General features: G+C 39.4%; 1 long non-coding RNA gene across 1 annotated transcript; it reads right to left on the bottom strand.

Moving 5' to 3' along the window:
- Nucleotides 1-1,305: 1,305 nt before the first annotated feature.
- On the bottom strand, nt 1,306-25,922 carry LOC111587771 (uncharacterized). The gene is made up of 3 exons (XR_002748104.2): nt 25,798-25,922; nt 25,341-25,426; nt 1,306-1,389 (listed from the first exon to the last, which is right to left on the bottom strand). It is a non-coding gene; the product is annotated as an uncharacterized LOC111587771 (long non-coding RNA).
- Between the last annotated feature and the right edge of the window lie 878 nt (nt 25,923-26,800).

Here is a 26,800-nt window from a genome sequence, read left to right as displayed (position 1 = left end):
GCAGAGAGAAGAGAGTTTTTTCTGGACTGAAATCTGTTTTATCCAGGCCGAAAGGCGAACAGTGACAGAAAACATATTCGTTCTTCAGCATCTCATCACTCCGATTTCATTAAATTATTTAGAAAAATGTTAGAAATCAGTGCTGTGACATATATTCCAAGGGTTGTAATGCTCAAACCTGCCTCAAACCCTTCTTATTTTCAAGTACATCACTTAGTGACAGCTTAAATCCCCCAGAATAACCTTCACCCCACCCTCCAACACCATGTTCAGTCAGTGTGACAGCAGGTTGTTTTTTTTCTTCTTTTTTTTTGGCCATCCATGGTCCAACTAACTGAGACTTGCTTGCTCTTTTACTTTACAATCATTAAAAAGTCTTTTCTCTGTGAAACTGCTCAAACGCGGCTTATTTTCAAATGAGCTGCCCACATGCAAATTGGACTTCTGAATGTTTAACATCTGGTACTTTCATTCGCAGCTAATGTCGACTAATTAGCCAGTCAGTTAGTAGCTAAAGCACAAGGCAGCAAGTACCTGGAGTACCAGCGATCTCCAACACCCACTTCCACATCTCATTACATGAACAGAATCAGTTCGGAAATGGCAGGAAAATGCCTGACAGCGATAATAAACTCCACAAAACCTTCAGTGGAGTCAAATACGTGACTGCTTCATCGTCAATGGAGTCAAACTCTTTCAAATTGTGTAAACATATTTAGAACTGTGTGCTGGAAGTATTGTGATCCATTTCAGGAAAAACTGGCAACACTGTTATTACTCTAATATATCTTGACATAAGGTTGAAGCTAAAATAAGACAACAGAAAAGCAGACCTTTGTAATCAAGGCCCCATGAGTTAAGTGAGTAGGCCATCGATGATCTAGAAGAGTACTGCTAGCTCAAATAATGTATTTATAGCTGGCATTACCACCTCATAGTACTATGAATCCACCAACCAGTCTAGTGGTACTTTACATCCATCTATGTTTCTGTTCCTGAGTGAAAAGGCTCCTCTTATTCCTCTGTTTTCAACCAACTCATCTCGTGATCTTTAAGGACATCTTAATAATTAAAATGCATCTCAAGGAAAGAGAAGGCTACAGGCCATGATGTACAGATGTATCCTCGCTTGATCCTTTGTCTTTTCCATCCCATTGCTGGAATGAAGGACTAACAAATGTTTGTGTATAGCAGAAGTAGGCTTACATTTAGTGGATAGGATTTCGGTTAAATCAACCACCGAACTTGTGCTTTCAAATTGATTTCTTATGCGCATGAAGGTGTGGGAGTATTAAAGGCTTCTTTACCTGCGTGGCATTTTCACACTTCCAGTACGGCTTTAGCATCCAATTTCTTTGCTCTTCCTTTGTTTGCCATTGCTCACAATCCCTGCAAAAAATTTAAAAACAGAACATAAAAATTGAAACCAAAATTGGAAGAAATAGCTTAATAACATTTCCAAAATGTGAATAAGGGATATGGGATACTGGTTTGGATAAATTAGATCTAAAACGTGACACAAATAGTGAAACAACTGTAAGCATATTTTTGGCCCACCTTACAGTACATATAAAAGGCAGCAGTAGGACGATGCAGTTCTGCCATGCATCATATTTAAGAAAAATGTATTTAAAACAAGAAAAGCACTCAGAGTGCGAGCCAAAGCTGTTCATTCCCCCATATGGCACTGTCAGAAATGCAGCATTTATTTATTGATATTATAGCATACTGATGACCAGAAATCATGGCAACAAAGAATGTGGCCATTCAATGTAGATGTAAACACAAACAAAATGACCTTGGGCTGAGCACGTGCGTGTGTTATGCTTGTGTACGTAATGTACGGATACTGAATCGCATGACCTAAATATGTAGCAGTTGACAGGAATTGATGGGACTCAGAAACACCCCCACAATTTGATCAATTGTTCCTTGCATCATTTCCAACGGATAAGTCCCGATAAGTCCGCAGTGGTGGATTTGTAGTAGGATCACAATCATGTGATCATCAGCAGACAGTTGACGTAGTGTTCACTTGTAGTCATAGTTACAGTGATGCTGTGCCGCTATCTCATAATAATACAGAAACATTAAACAAATCCATGGATGCAGACTATAAGCCGCATCACTGCCAAAATCTAATCACTTGGTCTTTGTGTCATTTCTGACCTTCCCTGAAAATTTAATCTAAATCTGTCAATCCATTTTGGAGTAATGTTGCCAACAGACAGACAAACCAACGGCAAACATCACATAACTCAGCTGAGGCTCCGCCTCCTTGGCACAAATTAAAATTGAGTGACAGCTCTTTTGCATTTCCATCCTTTCCAAAAACATCCAGACTCAGACAAGGTGAGCAGCATTTCAAAAAGTCTTAGATTTACTAAAATGCGATGCAGAGTGGATGCTTGGTGTGACTGTAGCAGAATTTGTGTGTTTTCAGATGAAAAACACCACCATATCTGCGTTCATTACTGACGATTTATAACTCTACCCATAGTCTTCGTTCTAACAGTTTCATTAACCTCCACATTCCTAAAGTCCATATCACTCCCGATCGATCCACGTTCCAGTTCACTGCCGCTAATAACTGCAACTCTTTACAACAATCCCTAAAACTCACTTCATGCATATCACTCTCATTGCTTAAACTGCATAATTTGTTTTGTAATATTGTGTGATTTACTGTACATATAATCGTTTTTGTTGTTTATCTTGTTTGTGTGCCACCTCTTGGCCAGGTCATTATTGTAAATGAGAATTAGTTCTCAACTAACTTACCTGGTTAAATAAAGGTTGTTTAATAAATAAATAAAATAATTAAAACCGTAGCCAAAGTGTTGAAGAAACTGGATGCAATTTTTGCCTTTTCTGCCAGACTTCAAAAAACACACTTCTTCCTTTCATAAAAGAGAGGATATTGAGCATTCTTGCATGTTTTTATCACTTTGAATTCATCATCGCTGCAGTTTTTAGAGTTTTCTGCCCACCTATCTTCCAGTGCTGTCTTAATGGATTTTTAATGGCTATTTCAGAGCATCCAAGAAAGCTTGTACTGGTCTTGCTTGAGTCACGGTGAACAGATGGCATTCCAGGCAGGGAAAAAAAAAAGAGGAGGTGAAATCAAAGGGTGTATTGATCCAGCAGCTTAATTAAACAAGACTGAGTGTCAGTACTTGGATCACATGGTGACTGAACTTCACAGCATCTGGGATGAACCGAGCAGACAGAAGAGAGGAACCAGGACAGAAACCAACGTTATTAAAGACACGTCAAGGGAACACACACCTACAGCTCAGGCAAGGGAAGAGCAAACTATAGGAGGATGGCAACAATAGCGTTACAACCTCCCAAAGGATTATGGGATGTATCTCCAGGAGGCTGCTGCAGTTTTTTCACCTCTGGGTGTCTCCACGTTGTTGCCGGATTCCAAAGATTTTGTAAGAAAAAAAGTCAGAGCACACCTTCCCAACACAAACAGGAGCTGTCGTTTTCAACGCACAATGTGTTAGTAGCATGAAGTCAGTGGGTGTTTGGTAAGAGAGCACTCACACACCTGAGCAGCAGTCTGAGGCTTTATTCCGGGGGGCTGTGGGACAGAGACTGATGGAGGCTGGCAGACAGGCGTTTAGGGAGGAGTCCGTCTGTTCCACGGTGTGGCAGAGCCAGCCACCATCCATCTCCATTATACACATCCACATGCCACTGGGCAGCGACAACTCCTCTGAGGATGACCAGAGATGGAGGAGGGAGGCGGGGGAGGACGGTGGGGAGGCGGGAGGACTGTCAGATTCCTGTTGTCACTCCTCCTCAGCTTCTACATGTGTAAATCAGCGACGGAGGAGAGTGGAGGGACATGATGTGAATTCATTCCTGGTGGCAGCCCGGCTCTCCGTCGCCTCTCTGCATCAGCCTCTTTATTGATTTTTTTTTTTAACTAGTTTTGAGGAGACACTTATTTATTCATTCATTGCCAGCTCATCCCTACTGAGGGCCAGGTGACTTCAGCCAGCTCTGGACAGATTGGCAGGTTGGGAAAAAAAAAAGTATATTCAGTATCTAACTTTCAGCCCTCGGAGCCAGACGGACGAACTCAGCGTCCAAATGCACATCCTTTTCTCAGATGAAAGAGAAGAAAAGAAGCAGTGGTGGTCGTAGACTCTGGGGATTAAAGGTCAAGTGGCCACTGGTCCATTAGAAATTTGAAAAAATACATGCTTTTTTCAGACTATAAGCCGCAGCACTGCCAAAATCTAATCACTTGGTCTTTGTGACATTTCTGACATTCTCTGAAAATTTCATCCAAATCTGTCAATCTGTTTTTGAGTAATGTTGCACACAGACAAACAGACAGACAGATAAGCCAACGCCGATCGTCACATAACTCCGCTGCATTCCTTGGTGGTGTAACAAAATGCAACAGTAGGCTGTAAGCAAACAAACAGATGATGCAGTTGTGCCGGTGCTGCATATTAAATAAAAATTTATTCGATATTAACAAGAACCACAGGGCAAAACGTCTCATTTTCTTAAGTCTTGTCTGTGCTGAAAAATGGTCTGACTGCACCGCATCATCATTCTGCTTTTAGTTTGTATTTCTTCACAATCACAAGAATCTTGTGCGTTGCTAAGCCAAGGATGCAGTGATGGTGCCCCGGCAGGAAAGTGATTAGAATCGCTTGAGGAGAACATTTAAACCCTGTTATTAAAATGACTAATTCTCAAATAGTAAGTCTTTGCATGAACTTTAAAAAAAAATCATAGAAAATCTGGACTTTTCGGAAAAAATATGCAGCATGTTTGGCTTGAAAGCAAAAGTAAAGACAAAGAAAAACACAATCTCCCTCTTATAAATTAAAACTTGAGCTTGTCTGCGGTGCAGTTTCCTACCTGAAAATAGAGGTTTTGACATTTTTTGCCTCTATAACTGCGAAACGCTCGAGGAACAAAGGCTGCAGAAAGAGCGATGCAGCATGACAAAAGCCAAAATGGCCACAGTGACACAGCTGACCGAGCTGTCAACACACAACGCCACACAAAAGACCCTTTCAATCTGACTGCAACAGGTTTCCTCAATCTCTCACCTGTGAGCGACCAAAACGATCAGGGAGATTTGAATAAAGCTCAAATGGCGTGGTTGGAAATATTGTTGCCATGGGAACAGCGGGCAGGAAGCCGCTCTGATGTGAGAGTTACCAATCACAATGAACAAGTTCAGGACGAGCGACACTGACAAAACGCTTTGTGTTGGGCTGCTCAGATTTACATCACAAATAAGCTTCATGCTACAAACAATACAGTGAACTGATGTGATGTTTTTCTCTCCATTTCTTACCCTTGAATATAAGCCCCAGTGGCAGCTGGTTAATACGGATTTTTACATGGCTGACGGTGGAGATTTCAGTTTGTTTGTCCATGCAAAAGTGCATTACGCAGCTGCCACTGCTCATATGGAGCTTGATTTTATTTTTTTCAATATTTGCAACCTATAAAAAAAAAAAAAAAAATCTACATTCATGATGATTTATGGCATTAGAACTGTCATATTGCACAGGGGAGATTTTTGAGTTTGCTCCACTTCTAGTCATGGTTTTGTCGTTTCCATACAGGTACAGGACTTTACAATGCAGCTCACTGGATTCACGTTTCATTACCGTGAATGAAAAGCTGTGGTCAAAAGATGAGCACAGGTCATCTGTTTGCAAGGAAGTGGTGGTCCTCCTCGACTCTGGGGGCCAGCTTCGGCAAAGTGGCCATTGGGGGCCCATTGTTTGGCCCTTTTTTTTTTTTTTACCCGCTCTGCAAGTAGACTACTGTATGTAGACCCTTGAATGAATGGAACAATGGCGTTTATTTCCATCGGAAACTGGAAAAAATATCTGCTTCGTGTCTAAATCATTTTTCCGTTTCCATAGAGGTACAGTGAAAAACAAGAAAAGCACTCAGAGAGTGCAGTACTCCAGCAAGGCTGCTCATTCCTTGCATAATTTCCAACATAAGTCTCGATTAGTCTACAGCAGTCAAATTGTAGTAGGATTGCAATCGTGATTTTCAGCAGGCAGCTGATGTAGTGTTCATTTGTAGTCACTGTTACAGTGACGCCATGCCACTATCTCACAATGATGCAGAAATCTTCGATCTGTGGATCCAGACTATAAGTCGCATCACTGTCAAAATCTAATCCTTGGTCCTTGTGTCATTTCTGACCTTCCCTGAAAATTTAATCGAAATCTGTTAGTCCATTTTTGAGTAATGCTGCCAACAAACAGACGGACAGACATACAAACGTATGCTGATCATCACATAACGCCGCTGTAATGAACCACAGTGAGACCTATAAACTGCTTGGAGTTCAGAGGGTGAACCAAACCAATGTGTTTTTCCACAGGGATTTTCAACATTTCCTGCCGTTTTCCTGCAATTTGTTTATTTACAGAAGTTATTTTTGTCTTGGCTGTTAAAGCACACACTAATGGGTTTGCTTAATAATGCATTTTTAGCTTCAGATGCCGACAATTGTAGGTACGTTAGCTGATAAACACTCCTGTGTTCCTGGTTTTACAAGGACTGAACCAAAGCCTGACAGGCCTGCTCTGTTTTAATCAGCGATTGGACAGTTTAGTCTGCTCCAATCCTGTCTTTACAAAGATACAGGAGGATTTTTTTTTTCTTCCTCTGACTTTCTCAATCCTCCCTCATCTCACCTTCTCTCCCTGCTGTCGTCTCCTTCCAGATTACAGCAGTATGAGAGATAGATTTCCCCCCAGACGCAGGTGAAGAGGGGCTGATGTTAAAAGTGGATTCATGCCAGCTGGTGTGTAATCACTGTTTTAACCTCCCTCTCGGTCATTAATCATAGTCAACATTCCCAGGCAGGGGATGTGATCCTCCAGCCTCGTCCACTCCACGCCGCCTCACCCCAACCAGCGACCGGGAGGCCGAGACAAGCAGCTAATCAGGGAGCCTACAGTGAACGAGCTGCCGAGCTGGATAAAGAGTATTTATTTAAATAAGCAGTGATTTAAGGAGTTGGTAGGTATTAATTTAAAGGGGTTTTAAGGGCTGAGGGGCTGGACTTATACCTGTCATTGCAAATTGGCTTTAAATACAGCTGGAGAACAAGTCACGCTGGTAGTTTTGTTACGTTTTCCTACAAGAATGAACAGCTTTGTCAAAAAATATAGATTTTCATGCCTGGATGAACTTCAGCTATGTTGTGATTGTGTGTCAAACTCCAGATATACAATTTTAGATGGTCTTTTGATTGATTTTATTCATTTATTAGTCTTCTTAGAGCTCATTTTATTTACTGACTTCTCCGCTTATTCAAATTTCAATCGATTTAATGTGCAGTTTATTACTTAGTTTTTATCATTTTTTTCTGTTTTGATGATTTTTCACTTGTATTTCTATCTCTATTTTGTGAAAAGACTTTTTATTTTATTTATCTAGCTTACTGCATCTTATTTTATCTCATCTGGTGTTTCTTCATTGCATGTGTCACATAGAATAAATTTTCCTCAGTTCCAGTGTTTTAGAATCCATTATTGATAACTTTACTGTGAGGGTTGTTTGAACTGTATTATTTTTATTTTTGTTATCTGCAAAGCATTTTTGTTGCATTTTACTGTATGAAAAATGCTCTTTAGATAAAACCTGATTGATCCTCTATTGGCATGGAAGATGCACTTATTTTCCAGCTCTGGATGTTTTTGCAAGTCCAAGGGGAAATGCTGCTACAAAGGACTTTGACACCAGGACCAGAATTTCCAATCGGAGTCGAGCTTTGGTGAGATTTGAGGTCAGGAGAAGACTGTGGCCTCAGTGAAAGCTCAAAGAACACATGCCATGTTTCATGTAAGGAGAAATTTTGAAGATATACACTACTGGTCAAAAGTTGTAGAATGCCCCAATTTTTCCAGTTTTTATTGAAATATAAGTAGTTCAAGTCCAATGAATAGCTTGAAATGGTACAAAGGTAAGTGATGAACTACCAGAGGTTTAAAAAAAAGGTAAGGTTACTGAAAAATGAAAAAATAATGTACTTTTCAAAATTATATAAAAAGGCCTTTTTCAGGGAACAAGAAATGGGTTAATAATTTAAAGATCTTCTGCGGCAATGGAGGCTGATCAAGCTAGTGCTACCAAATCTTACAGGTGTCCCAGCTTTTCTTGATTACTTACAATCCCCTCTGTCTGTATAAAAGTAGTGTTGGAGCACACCATGGCACCATACCCTCCAGAGCATTATTGAACAGTATTATACTGCAGAAAATAGTGAGTTGCTATGAAAATGGTGAGGATAAGGCAATTAACAATAGAAGAGAGACACACCATCATAACACTTAAAAATGTAGGTTTTTTCTTCTTACAGAGAAATTCTCACACAGGATTTTTATACACCATCTAGTGGAGGAAGGATGGTTCCTCAGTGTGTGAAATCAACTGTCAGACATGGAGGAGGAAGCATGATGGTCTGGGGCTGTTTTGCTGCATCCAGGGTCAGTGACTTGTACAGAGTGAGAGGATCTATGAACCTAAACAGCTACCAGAGCATTCTGCAGCACCATGCAGTACCCTCTGGTATGTTCCTAGTTGGTCAGGGGTTCATCCTACAGCAGGATAATGACCCAAAACATAAATCCAAGCTATGCCAGAACTGTCTTAGGAAAAAAGAACAAGATGATAAGCTTGAAAACATGGAGTCTCCAGCACAGTCTCCAGACTTAAACCCCATGCAGCTGGTTTGGGATGAACTGGACAGAAGAGTGAAAGCAAAGCAACCTACAAGTGCCACACATTTATGGGAACTTCTGCAACAGAGTTGGGAAAAACTTTCTGAAGAATGTTTGATTTCCGTTGTGGAAAGAATGCGATGTGTGTTCAGCTGTTATAAATGCCAAAGGTGGCTACTTTGATGAGTCAACAGTTTAGAACACATTTTAGTTTCTAAATTGATTTTTTTGTTTAACTTCATTTGTTTATTTGTTCTGTGCTTTCATTTCAGAGTACAATGACACATTAACAAGCATAATTTCTAATAAACAACTGGAAAAATCAGGGTTTTCTGAAACTTTTGACCGGTAGTATATATTAGAAAATTGCAAACATATTTGAAAGAAATCTCAAGATGTATATTTTTTTTACTGGCTTTTTGCATTGTTTTATTGCTATTACTTTATACTTAATTTGCAAGCATTATTCAGTTTTCTGTCTATGTTGCACATATTTTTGTTGCATTTTGGTCAATTCATGTTTGAATAAATCTAATTTGATTTAATGGTCATATATTTCCTTATTATGTCGATACAACTGCAATCTAGGCAACATTGCATTTGGAAAAGAATACATTTGCTTGCACACATTAAACGTATATAAATATTATTTCTACACAACATTAGATTTCAGAAAAACCTCAGAAGTAAATATATTGCTGTTTAAGATGGGCCTGGTGAGGGTTAGAAGAATTTTCATTTCTGGTTTTTAGGAGACTTTTATATATACGCATTATTTTTCTGCAGTAGTTTTAATCTGAGAATCCCTAATGTGACATATTTTTGTGAATATGTTGCAGAGCTGCACACTTTTTCACTATATTAGTCATTCCACCTTTTTTATTATTCAGCAAAGTTCAGGAAAAGAATTGAGTACAGTATAAAAAATGACTGAAATTAGCATTTTTGCTAACATTGTTTCTTTGTAATTGGAGAGTTGTGATTTCTTTTTTTTCTTAAATGTTCATTTAATCTTCTTTAGTCAATATATGAAAAAAAAATACAGTTATGAGCTGTGATCCAAAGCTGATTTTCTAGCATTGTGAATGTATTATGAAGCTAAGTGTGAGCAAAGTATTGGCAGAAGCAGCATCACAAGAAACTGTGCAAATTTCAACCACATGCAGCAAATCGGCCTCCAAAAATAATGACAGACTTTAGTGTCTATAATTGGCTGCTGTTTCTGGAATTATGAATATTTCGGATTTTCAGCTGCGGATTATCAGCTGGTTTTAAGCAGCTCACAACGTTTGAGGCAAGCATTTGTAATCTTAAAGAGTTTGTTCTTGTTTGTGACTGCAAGCACAGAGGTCCAGAGAGGAGAAGGGGGGGAAAAAAATTTGCGAAACTATTTTCCTCAGACGGGGGATTTACATAATGTCGTCCAAACTATTCCACGCTGCTTCTATAATAACTTTCCATCTTTCCTCTGGTGCTCATGCAAGGCCCATTGCCTCCTCGGTCATCTTTGATTTACATCATATTGAGACCAGAAACGTATTAGCTGCTTTAAATCTGGAGGATCTGGGTTGAAGAACCTGTGACCCCACAAAAAGCTTGGGATTGATGCAGCTCCACATAATTCAGTTTTGCTGCCGGGTCATCATGTGGGATTTATTGTCATTAGTCGTGCAATTCATTCTAGACAAGCTGCATCTTCATAAAACACCACAACCTGCGTCTTCTTGTTGAGTAGCAGCTGCGAGAAACGCCATCAGTTGTTGTGTTTGCCGCCTCACTCCTTCCAACAGTTGTAAAGTATGAAGTGCATTAGCCAGATAACACCTCTATTACTTTTAACAATATTGCCGTTCCTCGGTGGCGACCTCGCTGTTGGTTGTTAGTCACAGTTATCAACCGGAGGGAAGCGCGACTTCAAAAGGCGCTCAGATCTGAGCCAAGCGGCGAGCCATTAGAGAAGAAACAACATATTAGCCGTGCTGCGTTTGATGGCGCCGGCTTCCAGCGCAGAATGACACTGTGAAATTAGAATAAACTGATTTCAAACAGACCTTGAGAGTTCAACCTCAGGACAGCAGCATAGGTTTTGATTTTCCTGAATCTCTCCGTTTATTTAAAAGTGTTTGCTCTCTTTCCATTTCCATTTCATACTGCAACCACAGTACTGTAAATGACTGAATACAACTTAGAATACACTAATTTGGGATCAATGATTTATGAGAACTGACTGGTGGTTAATTTGGGGGGTTTATTCTTGGACTGCAAGCCAATGTCACAAAAGTAGCTCTTTTAACCCGCAAGACCACCACAACAACTGGTGCTGCCTGGAAATTTCAACCAGATCTAATAAACGCAAAACTTTCAACAATTCCTCTCCTGATGATTCCACAGATTCATAACTGAGGGAATATGTTACGTCTGCAAACCTGTTGAGCTGGACATCCGTAATGCCACTGAACAAGGTTACGCAATTACAGTAAACAAACTGTATGTGTGTGTGTGTGTATCTGTATGTTGCATTGCCGTAGGAACCGACATAGACAGAGGTTAATTGGGCCCAAGCACACAAGAACTGGAGAGCCAGGAATTGGAAGACGATTCTGTGGTCAGGTAAGTCCAGTTTCCACCTTTATCTTTGCAGAAGGTCAGTTGAAGCATTATCTCCAGCATGTACAGTACCTACTGTCAAGCATAGTGGAGGCAGTATCATGGTTTGGGGATGCATGAGTTTTAACACAAATATTTCATGCTAATCTTTGAGATAGTGTACAATTTTAAAGTTGTCCAAAAACTTTTTTCCACCACTGAATAACATGATCAGCTATGAATACGTCTGTGTAGATTCAAATTCAGTAGAGGGCGACTGGATTCCACTCTCTGGTAGCATAAGATATTTCCCCTCATATCCAAGAAGGTTCTAACTAATGAAGAGTCAAAGATATACATGCTGTCAACCACAAATCACGTGGCTAATAGACCATTAACAACCTGAGACTCACAGGCCTGGAGGTGTAAATGGTTGTAAAACTGTCCAGAGAGGAATGACTGAAAGAGTTAATGGTGTGAAACTCTCTGGGGGGAGATCCCAAGACTGCATCCCAAGTACCAGATAAGTGGTGTCATCAGCCACCTCCACTGTTTCAAGATGGCTGTTCCAGTTTGACATAGATCGTTTCCTTCATTCATGTCAAACTATCTGTCTTCTCCGTCCAGAATGTGAATATTGCGGTCCTCAGAGGAGTGTCCCTGATCTTTTAGATGCAGGTGGACTGAGGAGTCTGGTCCTGGATCTCCTGTTCGGAGTCATTTGTTTGTATCGTGGTTGTTTAGTCTCATCTATGTACAGGTATGTGCACTCCTGGATGCATATACAACATTCCGGAGTTTGTGTGTGGGTGTTTTATCCTCAGGGTGATCCAGACTTTGTCCCAGAGTGTTGTCGGGTCTGAAATACACTGTAATGATGCATTTTCAGCAATGTTTTTCTGCCTTTTTTTTCCCCTCTGACTTTGTGTTGTTTTTTTCGTTTCTTTGACTTCACATAGACCCAGTTGGAATAGCCAGACAGGTTTTAAGTCAGCAACCTAATTAAGTAATTTTTGCAAACAGATGTCTTGCAACATGACTTTAGACCCTAACAATGTTGAATTCCAGCATTAACAGTGATGAATGAGGACTACTGGCAGAAAAAACTGCTTCTAATCCAACAACTATGGATTTAGGGTTTTTCAGCTCATTATTCCTGAAAACAGACGCCTGTTTCACACCCGTGTTCATCAATATAACTGCGGTAAACAAACCTGTTATAGCTTCAAACGGTGTTAATAATTTAGTTGTGTAGATTCACAAGTTCAAGCAGACCTGCCGATCAGTTTGGGATCACGTATTTAAGTGTGTTTGGGGTTTTCAGGTCTACACTACACTTTGTTTTGTTCTGAGTCACTGCAGTATATCTGCAATGTTCCCATGAATTTAAAATGACTCTGGTATAAAGTCTTCTATATAAGACTCAACAACAGTCAGGTAAAGTACAGGAGGTTACAGAAGGCCAGAACTTTTGGGTGAAGTACATTATTAGTCTTTTCATAAATATAATCTGCTTGTGACAGACCCATAGACTCTAGTGGCATATTACAGTGTACAACAGCAGTGAATACCTCCCTGTGCAACGCACTTTAAAATCCAGTATTTTAAAATTGCACCACAGCCGATATTAGTTCTTGTGATATATTTAAAGATTTAAACCTTGTTACCGTATTTATGAAAAAAGTTCCATCATATCTTTTTCCAGCTGTTATTTGCTCAAGGCATTGTGCTGCTTTACCTTCCTCTTTAAAATACTCAGAAATTCTTCTGTTGGATTCATGTCAGGCAACATACTTGCCTTGATCACAGTTTTCACTTTTTTCTTCTTAAGAAACTTGTGTGGTTTTGTTCTTTGGATGGTTCACATGCTGGAATATTCATTTTCTTCAAGCTTCGGCAGAATTGAAGTCATCTTGTCAGTCAGTTTGGTTTATCCACAGACATTAATGGTAACATCTTTAAATATCACCTCCCCAATACTCTCTGCACTCATTCAGCGCCATATCATCACACTACCACCTCCGTGCTTCACTGTCAGGAGTATGCATTCACTGTGGTAGACTTGACCAGGTTCATGCCAAATTGATGGATTTTATCTGAGCCAAATAAATTTATCTTTGTCTCATCTGACCAAAGAATATTCCTCCAATATTCCTCAGACTAATTTGTGCATTTTTCAAAGTTCAACCTTGCAGTGTAGTCCCAAAAGGCAATTAAGAGTGGTTTGTTTGAATGCCGCCAATAAACGATGATGTCACGCTATTTCCTTAACCCTTTGATGCACAGTGTGGGTAAGGAAATACCCATTTTCCATTGGATTTGGGTCACTTTTGACCCATGTTGTGCATCAAAGGGTTAAAACTGTCTGAGCTGTAACAAAACCTACATATTTCCCAGTGTGAAGCACCTGTCCAAATGTTTTTCAGAGGTAGATTGTCTATACAACAGAATCAGTGGTGTCATTTTAGGAAGACATCCACTGCAGGTCTGATTAGTGGTACTATGGCTCATTTTTATACCCCCTCATTACTTCTCCAACTGTTTTTTGCCAGATTTCCCATTGTTCACCACTCTACCTGTATAATTTCACATTTCTATAGAGTTTCACAATCAAATATTCAGATATTTAAATACCTCTGACATGTTTCCTTCTTGTGGAGCCATGATGCAGTCATGCAGACAAACACAGCAAACAACAAAACTGGCAAAGCTCTGGTGTTTATGGGGCATTTGTCCATGATTAGACTGATTCAAGTCACGTGTACTCAGTTCTGTTTCAATGTGTACTGACTTTTGTTGCCCCCAGTTTTCACTTTGGAACATGTATTTTCAATATAGTCTTTCTGCATTTACTGAGGAAACACTCCACTTGTCAGCTTCAAAATTATCCAATTATTTAGGGGTGATGCAGTTCTATTGTGTACCGCCTGAGTAGATCTTGACACCATGTAGTATTGGGTGATAAAAGTCACAATTTCCTTTCCCAAATGAGCGATAACACAGTCAGCAACACTTTCTGCATTCACAACAACACCAACGTCGTCTCCTGCTGAGGCTCATTACTGATTTTTGGCAACTTTAAGTCACTCCAGAGCCCTGGGGAATAAGAGAGGAGGCCAAGCAAACACTGCTACATTCAAACTCACTCAAAAAGCACAGTCACACACAAGTGACAAAATAAAATCAACATGGTTCACAACAAAATAGGGCTATAATGCACATATTAATCATTATGTCACTCAGAGGACGTGCCACACTGTATTTTCTGAGCTGCTTTTGCAAGAGATTTGACGGTATGTTTGCACCGAGTAATAGCTCCTCAGCTATAATAGTACACTACTGTCAAACATGCAGGATTCTTGTCCGATTCTGCATTCAGAACAGGGTTGGAATATTGTATGCGTTAAATTCGTCTGAACCTTGTCTGAGCTCTTTGTTTGACTGCATCCAGCTGTGAGGAACCGCTATATTTCCACCATCCACAAACATCAAAATACTGTATGGCAGTGGAGACATGGGGTGGGGAGGTTTGATTGAGATAAGCCTGTTTGGCCTCTGGGGAGGGGAGAAAGAGCACACAACAGCTGAGAAGCGAAGGGCATTGCAGAAAAAGCTCATTTGTGAATGTCTGTAAACAGAGTCTCCTGTGTTTCCAATTCTTATGCTAAGCTCCTGCCTCCAGATTCATACACCGATATCCGTCTTTTCATCCAAGTCTTGGCAAGAAATGGTAAAAGCATAAGCTAACATCACACCATTCCTTTAATGGATTAATGGACGTCCAATAATTGAGTAATATGAGAAGCAATCAGTTGCTTCAATTGTTGCTTCAACTTTTCTCTGTTTTATGTCACTGTAAATTTAAGATGTTTGAATTATGGACCATTGGTTGGAAAAACAACATATAGAAAGACTAAGATCCAAAATAGAAGTAAAAAATAGAAATAATTACACAGTGAACTACTGTATGGGAGGCAAATTATCACCGTGTGGGGGCACATTTGCATTGCTTCATGGAGTGCACTCACCTTTCCGTCTTTATGTTTTTGTATAGAATCTAACAGCAGGACCGATTATGTATAAGAACTACTACAAACAATACTGGATTGGGTTTCTTCAACAGGAAATTTGTGCAGAAAAACAAATATCTTAAAGTAGTTCTGTCCACTGTGGTGCAAACTGTACATTCAGTCTTCCAGTGTAAAGATACTCATAAGAATGTCTATGGCTCATGCAGAGCAAAGCTTGAGCAGAAATAGGCTCCTTTGTGTCCGAGCCTCCTGCATCTGTAGCCGGAGGGGGGTTTAGTGAAGTGACGGTGGAGTGGACGGCAGGGTCATCAGCTATTATTGTATTTCTGTGTGAAATTGCTGCCTCAATGAGGGCAGGTAGCCTGGGAGAGGAGAGACTTACTAAACGTGTTCCAGCATTTCTAATATTCAAGAGAGGTGTATGTGTTTTTCTGCTTGCTTGTTTCTTTGACAGCGAATGCAGCGGTGGAAAGCAGGAAGAACTAGTTTGATCCTGGATAGTTTGAAGACAGAAATGTTCCACAGAATGCAGGTAACTCAGTGGAACATGGAAACATCCACCGACTTCTACGGTGAAACTCATCATTGTATGTGTTGCAATATGCATGCAAACATGTGTAGGCCATCCACTTGTCATTCAAAGCAGTCACACTCGTAATCAAGCATAACTTTAGGCCTTAATATTTTACTTATTACCAATTTTCATGGACAACGTGCCAGATAACCTGCTGCTGGATATAAATCGACAAGCATTGCTCAAGATCTGTTGTGTAGGACTGGATGTTGATATCCCTTCTTGCATACATGGGACACCTAAGACTCTGTGGGATGGTCAAGTGGGTGAAGGCGTCCTCTGGGTTATCAAATGGGTGCCCTCCTTCATCAGTGTTGTGATTATAGGCCCACGACACCTCCAGAGGGTTCAGCAGTGACTCCCAGTGCCTCAGGTTCACCCCGAGATGCCATCTACTTACTTGAAGGCCCAGATGGAGTCCTTTCTCTTCATCCACAGCCACTGACTTTCCTTTTCAGCAGCTCTGGAGAGGTCCTTGATCGCCTGCCGGTGGGCGCCCTCACATACTCCCATCCTCCAGAGAAGCCTGGATGTCAAGGTGGCTACGAAGCCTCTGCAGCCCACTTCAACTGGTCGGACCCTCACCTTCGATCCTCGCTGTTTTGCATCAGCGGCAAGCTCCAAATATCTCAGCTTCTTGCGCTCATAGGCCTCCTCTACTGAGTTCTCCCAGGGCACTGTGAGCTCAGTGATGAAGACGTGCCTAAGCGAGGCTGACCATAGCACTAAGTCTGGTCACAGGCTGGTGGACGCGAAGGGAGGGAAGCTTTTGGTGCAGGTCGACCAGCATCCTCCAATCGCAAGCTCCAGATCCTGGGCAGTTGAGATCAAACTGTTAAATGATCCTTTGGACACCCAGATAGCTCAACTGGTTGAGCAGGTGACCCATAAACAGGGACTATAGTCTCCAACGCAGTGGTCATGGTTCAATTCCGGCTCACAGCCCTTTGCTGCAGGTCTTCTCCCTACTTTCCTGTCTGCCTATCAACTAATTACCTGTCCAAAATGGCCACAAAAATAAAAATAATAAAATCCTTTAAAAGCAACACCCCTATTTATGATTTTAAAAAATTAAAAAGTTGGAAAAGAGTCATTCCAACTCATCATGGGCCTCCCAGTTGAGGTCATGGATTTCTCTGAAAAAAAAAAACATGCAAAAACTTCTACCTTCAACTTTAGTCCAAAGTACAGGATAACCTCATCTTACTGTCTCTACAATCCATCATAATGCCTCAAACTAATAGACGGGGTTTAAATAACAGTTCTTGAAATGTCAGCGCACTCAACAAAACACCTGCCTGCTCTCAGAAAATCACCTTTCCCAGTTTTATTCGAACTGTTGTTTATTGTGTGAAAAGTTCTTGAGTTTCTGCATCAATTAAACTTCTCTCTGGTGAATTAAATGGTGACATTTAATGTTGTAAAAACACGTCTGCCAGGATGCTCACTTATTGGGTGTATTATTTAGAAATGTTCTTTCCTTGGAAAACCACACCAGCATTTAGAGTTTTTAACATCCTCCCTTTTAAACTCCCCTGAGGTCGTCCTTCTCCTTAAATGACTAGCTGATTGATTCAGTTTTCTCACACAAAATCATGAGAGGATCGCAGACACACACTGCACTGAACCAGACACTCTGCTGGAAGAAAGCTTTAAATCAGACTCAGCTTTTGAATTGTTTTGTTGCCGGCAGCGTCTTTGGTCTCTCAGGTACAAAGTTGTGAGCAGCAGTCGGCCCAGAGTCCTTTTGCAGCGTCTATTATCCTGGTTTCATCAGGTCAGAATCCTGTTCTGGAGATCAAAACAATCTTTGAAGTCTGAGACGGTCTTTTGATGTTACAAAAAAACCTGGGATGACCGCAGGTTAACCACTCAGGTCTTAAAACCAGCACTTAAGATGGAAAATAAGTCGAATTTTGTGCAGCACTCTGGGGACAAAACATGTCTCTTTGTGGCTTCTTCTCTCATTGGAACACGTCGGGAAGCTGTCATTCCTCATGAAACTGCGAAACCCCACTTAATAGAAAGGACGGCTGAAGGTTGCTGCTCTGGTTCTTCTCGGTAAAGAGTCATTAGAAATCATCTCGGGCCTACCAGTTGCAGTCATGGATTTTCTTGAAAAAACAATCATTCGAAAACTTCTACCTAAACCACAGAATCTGGCAAAATTCCACAGCTGTACTCTCAATACTTTGAGTTAGGAATTTCTGAAAAAAGGCCCTCAGTGTCAAATTTTACTCCAGTGATCTTTTTTGCTTGTTTTTCATAGGACTAGGCAGATTTTTTTTTAAATGAATATCCCAGAAATATCAAGAAAAAGTTGTATCATGTCAATACTTTATGCTGATTTTTTTTCCCAGAAAGTAAAATAATAAAATTTCTAATTTATCATCAAATCGAAAAATCTATTATTTTCAGAAATTCACATCTCCACGAATAGTCACTCAATTCAGATCATTTTTGTTGTTGTTGTTGTTGTGGGTAGAAACTATTTAATTTTGTCAGGTCATTTGGTGCTACATCAAAAACTCACTGCCACACATCCAGAAAATTAGCTTCAGAACTGTAAAATCCACTTTTTAGGATATTTTAACATCATTTCTTTCAGGAAGGACTGTTTTGAATCCTTTGAAACTTTTTGAAAGGAATGTCTCCATATCCATTGAAAACATACTTAAAAGTTAAACATGTTATATTACTAATCATGATGTAAAAATGTTCTCAAAATGACACATTTTTCTTAGTTTTCAGTCACATTTGGTCGATTTACCTGTCAGGTAAATATCACTTTTATGTTGATTTTCAAGGTTTTATGTCTCTGTATGGTCGCTGTTGGGCTATTTTGTCATTAGTTCAGTTAGCAAAACAGTACATGAGGCATATAACAGTGCAGTGTTACAGTCTCTTGTACACCTCATAGTATGCATTCTACGTTGGATTTTGCAAAATTCCATAGTTTAGGTCGAAGTTTTTGTATGATTTTTTTCAAGAAAATCCATGACCTCAACTGGGAGGCCTTGGGTGAGTTGGCATGGAATTACTCTAAAGTCACAGTGAATTACTTTTCATGAGGAACTGTAAAAATGCTCCATCTGGTATCGAGTATCAATCAGACTATAACCATTTCAGACTCAATACTAATCCATTTTCTGCTTCTTTCTCAATATTGATTTCTCTATTCAACACAGGAAAGTACATTTTGTAAAGATGGTGAATGCATAATTTTCTGTTTTTATTCAGATCGATGAGCAACCACCAGAATCCCATCTACAGTAATGAAATAGTACAAAAGAGAAAGTTGCTTCCTGCCTGGAAAGTGGTGAATCTATTTAGCAGCTTTTTCTCAAGTTTCCTGCAATTTGTGGCTACATCTACACAAATATGTTGCTCTTGGTTTGTAACAGACATCCACACTGCTGCACATCTACCTCAGTAACGCCTGATAACCAGAATCACAATCCATTTCTTTGCCAAGCAGGTTTTCACACAGGAGGAATTTCACTTGGTGTTATGATGCATCACATTAAGATGCTGACGGAAGGATCAGATTATAAAAGCAAGTGTTGTGGATCAAAGAAACAATAAGTGTAACAAGACAAATCACAAATGTACTGCAAATCTGAGGTATTAGAAAAGTAATCAAAGTAAACGCTCAGATAATCCAAAAATAAGCGACAAAGTGGAGTTTGAGTATTCTCCATCTGCTTCTCAAATCTGTATCATTCACAACTTCAAGCCTAAAAACAATATAAATATGTGATTTAAATATAAAGTTAAAACCCTTAAAGTTGTCATGAACAGGGAAATTAACTATAGATCAAAACTACTGTTGTAAATGTGTTTAGTTCTGCTGTAAAGTTGGACATTTTAACATGGAGGTTTATGAGGACTGACTCACTTTTAGAACCAGTCTCTAGTGGCCATTCGAGGAACTACAGCTCTTCTTCTTGATGTCCTAAATCTTTGATTGAAATTTTTATGCGTGGTTGCATATTTAGTACAGGAAAGTGTCAGTCTCAGGGAGAGATTTAACAAAAAATAATAATCCTAAAAATACATTTTGAAACAATTTGACAGTAAATATAGTTTCTGAATTAATAATTCACATATCTTCCCACTCACTTTCCTCTTTTTTTAATGCCTAAAATGCTGTTTTTCAAACAGAATATTTTATTTAAGACTTTGTGATATAAAACTGTATATTCAGATTTAATCAGTGCTATTTCACAGATAGTTTCAGAAGAAAACCTTTACTATAAACCGGTGGTAGATTTTGCTATCAGCACTGTTGATATCAGTATTGCCTCATATGACCTTTAAAAAAAAAAACACTACCTGCTGAAGTAGTTAAGCTTTTACAGAACTGTTTTCACGCCATTTCTCAACAAAAAAAGCACTCAGAGAGCACAGTATTCTGCCAAGGATGTTCATTCCACCATATGGCATTGTCAGAAATGCTGCATTTTTTTTTTTAGAAATGCAGCATCTGGTTATTTATTATTTATTGCTGATCAGAAATCACAGCAGCATAGAATGTGACCCGAGCACAGGTGTGTGTTATGCATGTGTACGTTATGTACGGATACCGAATCACATCTAAATATGTAGCAGGCGGCGGGAATTGATGGGGATCAGAAAAAAACCCACAATTTAATCAATTGTCCCTTGTATCATTTCTGATGGATGAGTCCCGATAAGTCCGCAGCGGTCAATTTGTCGTAGGATCAAAAGGCAGCTGATGTAGTGTTCACTTGTAGTCATGGTTACGGTGACACTATCTCGCAATGATACAGAAATCTTTAACAAATCCATGGATCCAGACTATAAGCCACATCACTGCCAAAATCTAATCACTTGGTCCTTGTGTCATTTCTGACCTTCCCTGAAGATTCCATCCGTTAGTTCGTTTTTGAGTAATGTTGCTAACAGACAGACAGACAAACCAACGTCAATCATCACATAACTCCACCTCCTAGTAATTAAAGGACAAGACCAGACAGTAATGATCAAACACACACACCTTGAGCTGCTCTGCCCCTGCCTCAAAGCAAGAGGTCGTCAAGCTCACGGCCTTAATTGCTCAAAGAGATCAAGCTAAAAATATTAAAATCTTACACCAAGAGTGGTGAGAAAATCTTTCCTTGACATTCAAGATCTTCATGAAGGGTCAACAGGATCCTGAAGTGCAGGACAGAGCAGAGACTTAACTGAGAGAAAAACCCCGTCTTTAACAGCGTACAATTCATGTATTTCTACAGCTGGTCAGTCAGCGAGGCCACAAAGCCGCCAGTGTGCATTTGAATAAAACATGCATCATAAAAATCAGACCACAGGGACTTCTCTAAACCTCCCGGGCCGCTATAAAAGTTCTACATCACTGATGAACAAAATTAATTGCCCTCTCTCATCCCCTGAGTTAATTGCCTTTGGGCGTTTCATTCTACAGCTTAGCCCGGTGTTTGTTTTGAAATTATTTATTCATATAGCAAATTATCATTCTTTGCGCTCCCTTCTTTCTCTCTCACTCTTATTTCACTCGTGATTTTCCTGACCAGCCAAATCCAGGGTCTGAGGTGAGCAACAGGAGAAGTTTTCCGTCATGAATAAACCATTTCGTCGCCACAATTAAGCAATTACTGTTTTAATCAGTGCTGCAAAGATGACAAATATGAGAACTGTATTATAGTCCCTCAGTAAATACATGCAATGTGGCAGCATGTTCAAAACGTGAAAATTATAAAGGGCAGCAGCAGCAATAGTAGAAGTCCAAAGAGCTCTTCTTCATTCTCCTCCTGTTCTACAAGCGGCTGCATCAGGTTGGAGGGTGTCTATATTTTATTAAAGATTTCTCTGGCAGTGCTGTCTTCTCCACATACCAAATTAATCCACAGCCACACTCTGCATTCCTGCCATGTTCCAGCGACACATGCAGCTGAATAGAAATAGCAAAATGACACAATTTACACTCTAACCTACGGATATTTCTCCACTAATTGGCTTGTGGACACACGGCTTAAGTAGAAAATCTTAGATTTTGGTTGAAAACAAATGAATGATGATATAAAGTGCAGTTATAATGGGCAAAATTAAAACACTTTGGATGTGCTTCTGTTCTGCCAATTCAGGGATCAAGTGGGGGTTTGGCAGGCTTAACGACTTTGACACGATATTAGAAATACAATCCAGGCAGAATGAATCTGATGCCTCCCCAACAAAACAGAACCGCTTCAGTCAATAAACCAGCGACTGTTGAACAGTGCAGCAATAAAACTCCAAACAGATCAGCTTCGTACGCCAAGTGTTTTCTCTGCCAGTCCTGGGCTTCAAATATCACCAAAGAACAAAAAGCATGAATAACAAATTCAGCTCTCCGTCTCAATTTCCTCCTCTGGCTTCTCTCATTCCCTCCACAGCACTGAGATACTAGAATATCTGCATTTTTCCAGCCAAGCGACGCTGATCCCTTGATTTTCTGTTTGTAAACTTATTCTGAGACCTGATCTGGATGTTAAAAAGAATTTACTGCATCTTGAGGTACTGAAAAGTACCTCAAGGGGCCTATTGACCACCTGTATAGTATGTTGATTTAAAAAAAAAAAGTCATAATATAGCATGTCGTTCAAAAAACATACACTACCGTTCAAAAGTTTGGGGTCACCCAGACAATTTTTATGTTTTCCATGAAAACTCACACTTTAATTCATGTGCTAACATAATTGCACAAGGGTTTTCTAATCATCAATTAACCTTTCAACACCATTAGCTAACACAATGTAGCATTAGAACACAGGAGTGATGGTTCGTGGAAATGTTCCTCTGTACCCCTATATAGATATTCCATTAAAAATCAGTCATTTCCAGCTAGAATAGTCATTTACCACATTAACAATGTCTAGACTGGATTCCTGATTCATTTAATGTTACCTTCCTTGAAAAGAAACTGCTTTTCTTTCACAAATAGGGACATTTCTAAGTGACCCCGAACATTTGAACAGTAGTGTGGATACACCTTTAAAGTTGCAAACATTCTTTTGAAGGGCTTTGTTGACAAAATAATGTTGGTAATTGCATCAACTTAATATTGTGTGTAATTTCAACTCAAATTTCTACATTTGGTGACTTAAAACTAAATCCACGCTGAGGTAACTTAATGAAATTGGTTTGGAAACTTTCTTCACCTTGATTTCAGGTCTTAACACGCCTAGACAATAATCAAACTAGAAAAGCACTCAGAGTGAGCATGACTCCGCCAAGGCTGCTCATTCCCCCATATGGCATTGTCAGAAATGTAGCATTTTTTCCTTAATTTGTTTATAAGTTATTGATGATCACATTCATAGAATGTGGCCATTTAAAATAGACGTATCCACAAACAAAATGACCTTGTGCTGAGCACACCTCCACAATTTAATCAATTGTCCACTGTATCATTTCTGACAGACACGTCCCAATAAGTCCACAACAGTCAATTTGTAGTTGGATCGCAATTATGTGATTGTTAACAGGCAGCTGATGTAATGTTCACTTGTTGTCATAGTTACATTGACGCTGTGCCGCTATCTCACAATGATACAGACACTATAAGCCAAACTATTATCCGCATCACTGCCAAAATCTAATCACTTAGTCCTTGTGTCATTTCTGACCTTCCCTGAAAATTTCATCCAAATCCGTTTGTTCATTTTTGAGGAATGTTGCAAACAGACAGACCAACGCCGATCATCACATAACTAATCAGTAAGTCTAATTCCACCAACTGAATGTATGGCTGCTCAGACGTCCATGTCTTCTCCCCATAAAAGCTTTTATACTTTTATTCTCACTGCATCTACAGACAAACATCTCCTACACACCTTCCACCTGCATCACTCCTGCTGTGTCGAGTGCCCCCAAGATGGCTATATTGGCTGCGTTAATTCCCACTGGGGCATTATTATAATGCTCCCTAAGTGGTAGTTAAGATGTTGCTATAGATTCATGCTGCGACGCTGAAATCCCACAGCAGGCAGGAAACCCAGGAGCTGAATCCAGCAGCGACTCTGCTGCTGGATGTGAGAGTTTCTGACAGATCTAAAGCTGTCTCCTAAAACAGCTAACTGTCAGACCTCATATACAATACCAGAAATCCATGACTACTGTTTCATTATGACTTTTAGAGGCTTAGAAAGAGAAATACCTTGTATTCTACATGGGAAAAAAATCTTTTATATCATTGGAATACTGAAAAATTATATATATAAAATTTTCTTCTATATTTAGGTTTATATATATTATTATTTTATTTTATTTATGTTTTTGCTCATTTTTTTCTATATTTTGGTCTTACTAGGTAAACAAAAAATACACTAACCGAACAGTTTTCATTGATATTTTAAAAAATTAAACATGCATTATTACTCCATGATTTAAAAATTTTCTGAAAATGACACATTTTACATAGTTTTCAGTGGTTTTCATATCACATTTGGTAAGGTAAATATTTGTATTATGTTCATTTCAAGGTTTTATGTGTCTGTATGGAAGCTGTTGAGCTATTTTATCATTGGTTCAGGAAATAAACTATTCAAGTTCCAGCTTGTAGTGCTTTTGATCATCATGTAATAGATGATTCTTCTCGCTCCAAGTGTCTGGACAAGAAAACATAATATAAAATAATAAAATTATGTTCAACCAATAAACTACACTGACTTACAGGAAGTTAGATTTTCCTCTGCAATCAAAACTATTCAAATTAATGCTATAGTTCTGAGCACAAAAGAAGAATAAGTTGCATCAGTGTTAAGTAAACAGAAGAGGGGACTTAAAACTGATCTCTTGTGATGAAATATTTTGTAATCGAGTCACTTTGTTTAGTTTACACCAATTTGACTTTTAAATCAACTGATGCAGAAAATTGTGTCCAAATTAAGACACACTTTTAAGCTGATGTAACATGATTATGTTTAAAAAAAAAAAACACACACATCAAAGTCATGTTTGCAGCTTTAAAGGTTTATCTAAATCAGGAAAACTAAAATTTTGTTGCACTGGTGAGAGAACTGCTTGATAGATTTTTTTCTGCTGTTTCACTTCCACTACTGCCACAAAAGCACATAATTAAAGTCAGAACCTTCCCCATCCACACCTCACATTCAGCTTCACCTGCATGTGTACATTTGCATGTCTGTGTGTGACAATTTTGAATCATCAGTTAACCGCAGCATGTTTTTGGACTGAGGGAGGAAGCCAGAGAAAACCAACGCATGCACAGGGAGAACATGCAAACTCCATGCAGGAAGATCCCGGGAAAGCCGGGATGCGAAGCAAGGACGATGAATGCAATGCAAAACATGCTAAACAGGGAGAGTGTTTTCCACGTAAAATCCCAGCAGTGTGTCTGAGTGATTAATGGTTGCTCATTGCACCTGTACTCACCAACACCCAGCTGCTGACTGATGGCCTGTATGGAGACAGATGTGTTCTGGTGGAGCAGCAGGCGACACCTCGGTCCATCACCAGCACTGAGGCAGAGAATTTTTAAAAATTAATAAATAAATAAACAGGAGAGAATGGCATTTTCAAAGTGCAAATGGCTCAGATTTCGCTTTTTATTGTTATGCGCTGGTCAAAACAGCAACTGGTTGACATTTGGTGGAAATATCACTGAGAAAATGCGAAGCAGAAGTGACAGGTGAGCAGGTTTATGCGGCCTCTCGGGGCGTGTTTTCACTATGAGGCTTTTGATAGAAAAAGCTTTGCCTCGGGGCTTCCTGGTGACTCAGCTGGAGCTGCACAGGAGCAGCATCCAGCTTTGTAATGCTGGCTGCCTGGGCTGAAACTCCAAAACACATTCAGGAGGCAGATGAGGTTTGATAAAGCAGTTTAAACAGACCTGGAGGCAGCCACACGGACGAAGTCCAGCAAAGAGTCTCTAAAACAGAAACTGAGCCCAAATCAAGCAGCAGCATCCAGGAACAGGATGCAGGGAGAAGCTCCAAACTCACCAGGGAGGCTGATTGTAGATGCAGAACAGGTGAGCAGAGAGTCTGCTGACAGGAAGGGTTGGAAAATCAGCCGAGGCCCCCTAGTGGACAGGAGAGGGTTTGCTGAAGGACACCACTGAAACAACCAGATTAAATATAGGAAATATTCACAGATGCAAAAAAAAAATTTAAAAAAAGCTCCAGAGAAAACATACAGTATGTTTTAACCTTTAGGTGTCAATATTTAAGAAAAATGCCAGAAAAAGACCATATATGAGTATTATTTCACACTTTCAATGACTCTCTTTTGAACTACATCAGTCCTGATCACAACCAAATATTCATTCATTTCACTCATTTTTTTATTTTAAAAAAAGTGAATTATTTTCTATATAATAAGAGCTACGTGTCTTTTTTTTTGTCAGTGATCAGCACCAACATTGATTCTGATTGATCATTACTTTTTATACGGTGTAACATTTAAAGACTTAAAGACAAAATGTTCTTGTCAAAAAACACACCATAAAAATGTTATGGAGTATTTTTTCCTACTTTCAGTGACACATTTTGTTTCACCAACATCAGCCCTGATTGTAATTACCAAATATTCATAAATTTTTTTGTTTGTTGTTTTTATCAAAATTTTAAAAAAAGAAAAACATTTTTTCTATATAATAAGTGCTAAAGAGAAAATGTGGCTTATTCGTGCCCAGCTAACTAGCTTTCATCTGCTGCAGCTGCATGTGAGGCGTTTAGGGAACAACTGATACATTTAATTGTTCAGCAAAGTCAGGCACTTTGGGCACAACTTTTTTTTTTGTTTTTCTTTTAGATGCACTGAATGCAGGTGATTTTGTGTCTAATTTTATGTCTGATTTGAATACGCATTAGCAGCAGCACAACATGGAAGTG

This window comes from Amphiprion ocellaris, chromosome 24, assembly GCF_022539595.1.
Source record: "Amphiprion ocellaris isolate individual 3 ecotype Okinawa chromosome 24, ASM2253959v1, whole genome shotgun sequence".
In the NCBI taxonomy this organism is placed as follows: domain Eukaryota; kingdom Metazoa; phylum Chordata; class Actinopteri; family Pomacentridae; genus Amphiprion; species Amphiprion ocellaris.
Note: the sequence above shows the minus strand (reverse complement) of the source record. Positions and strands in the feature narration are given on the sequence as shown.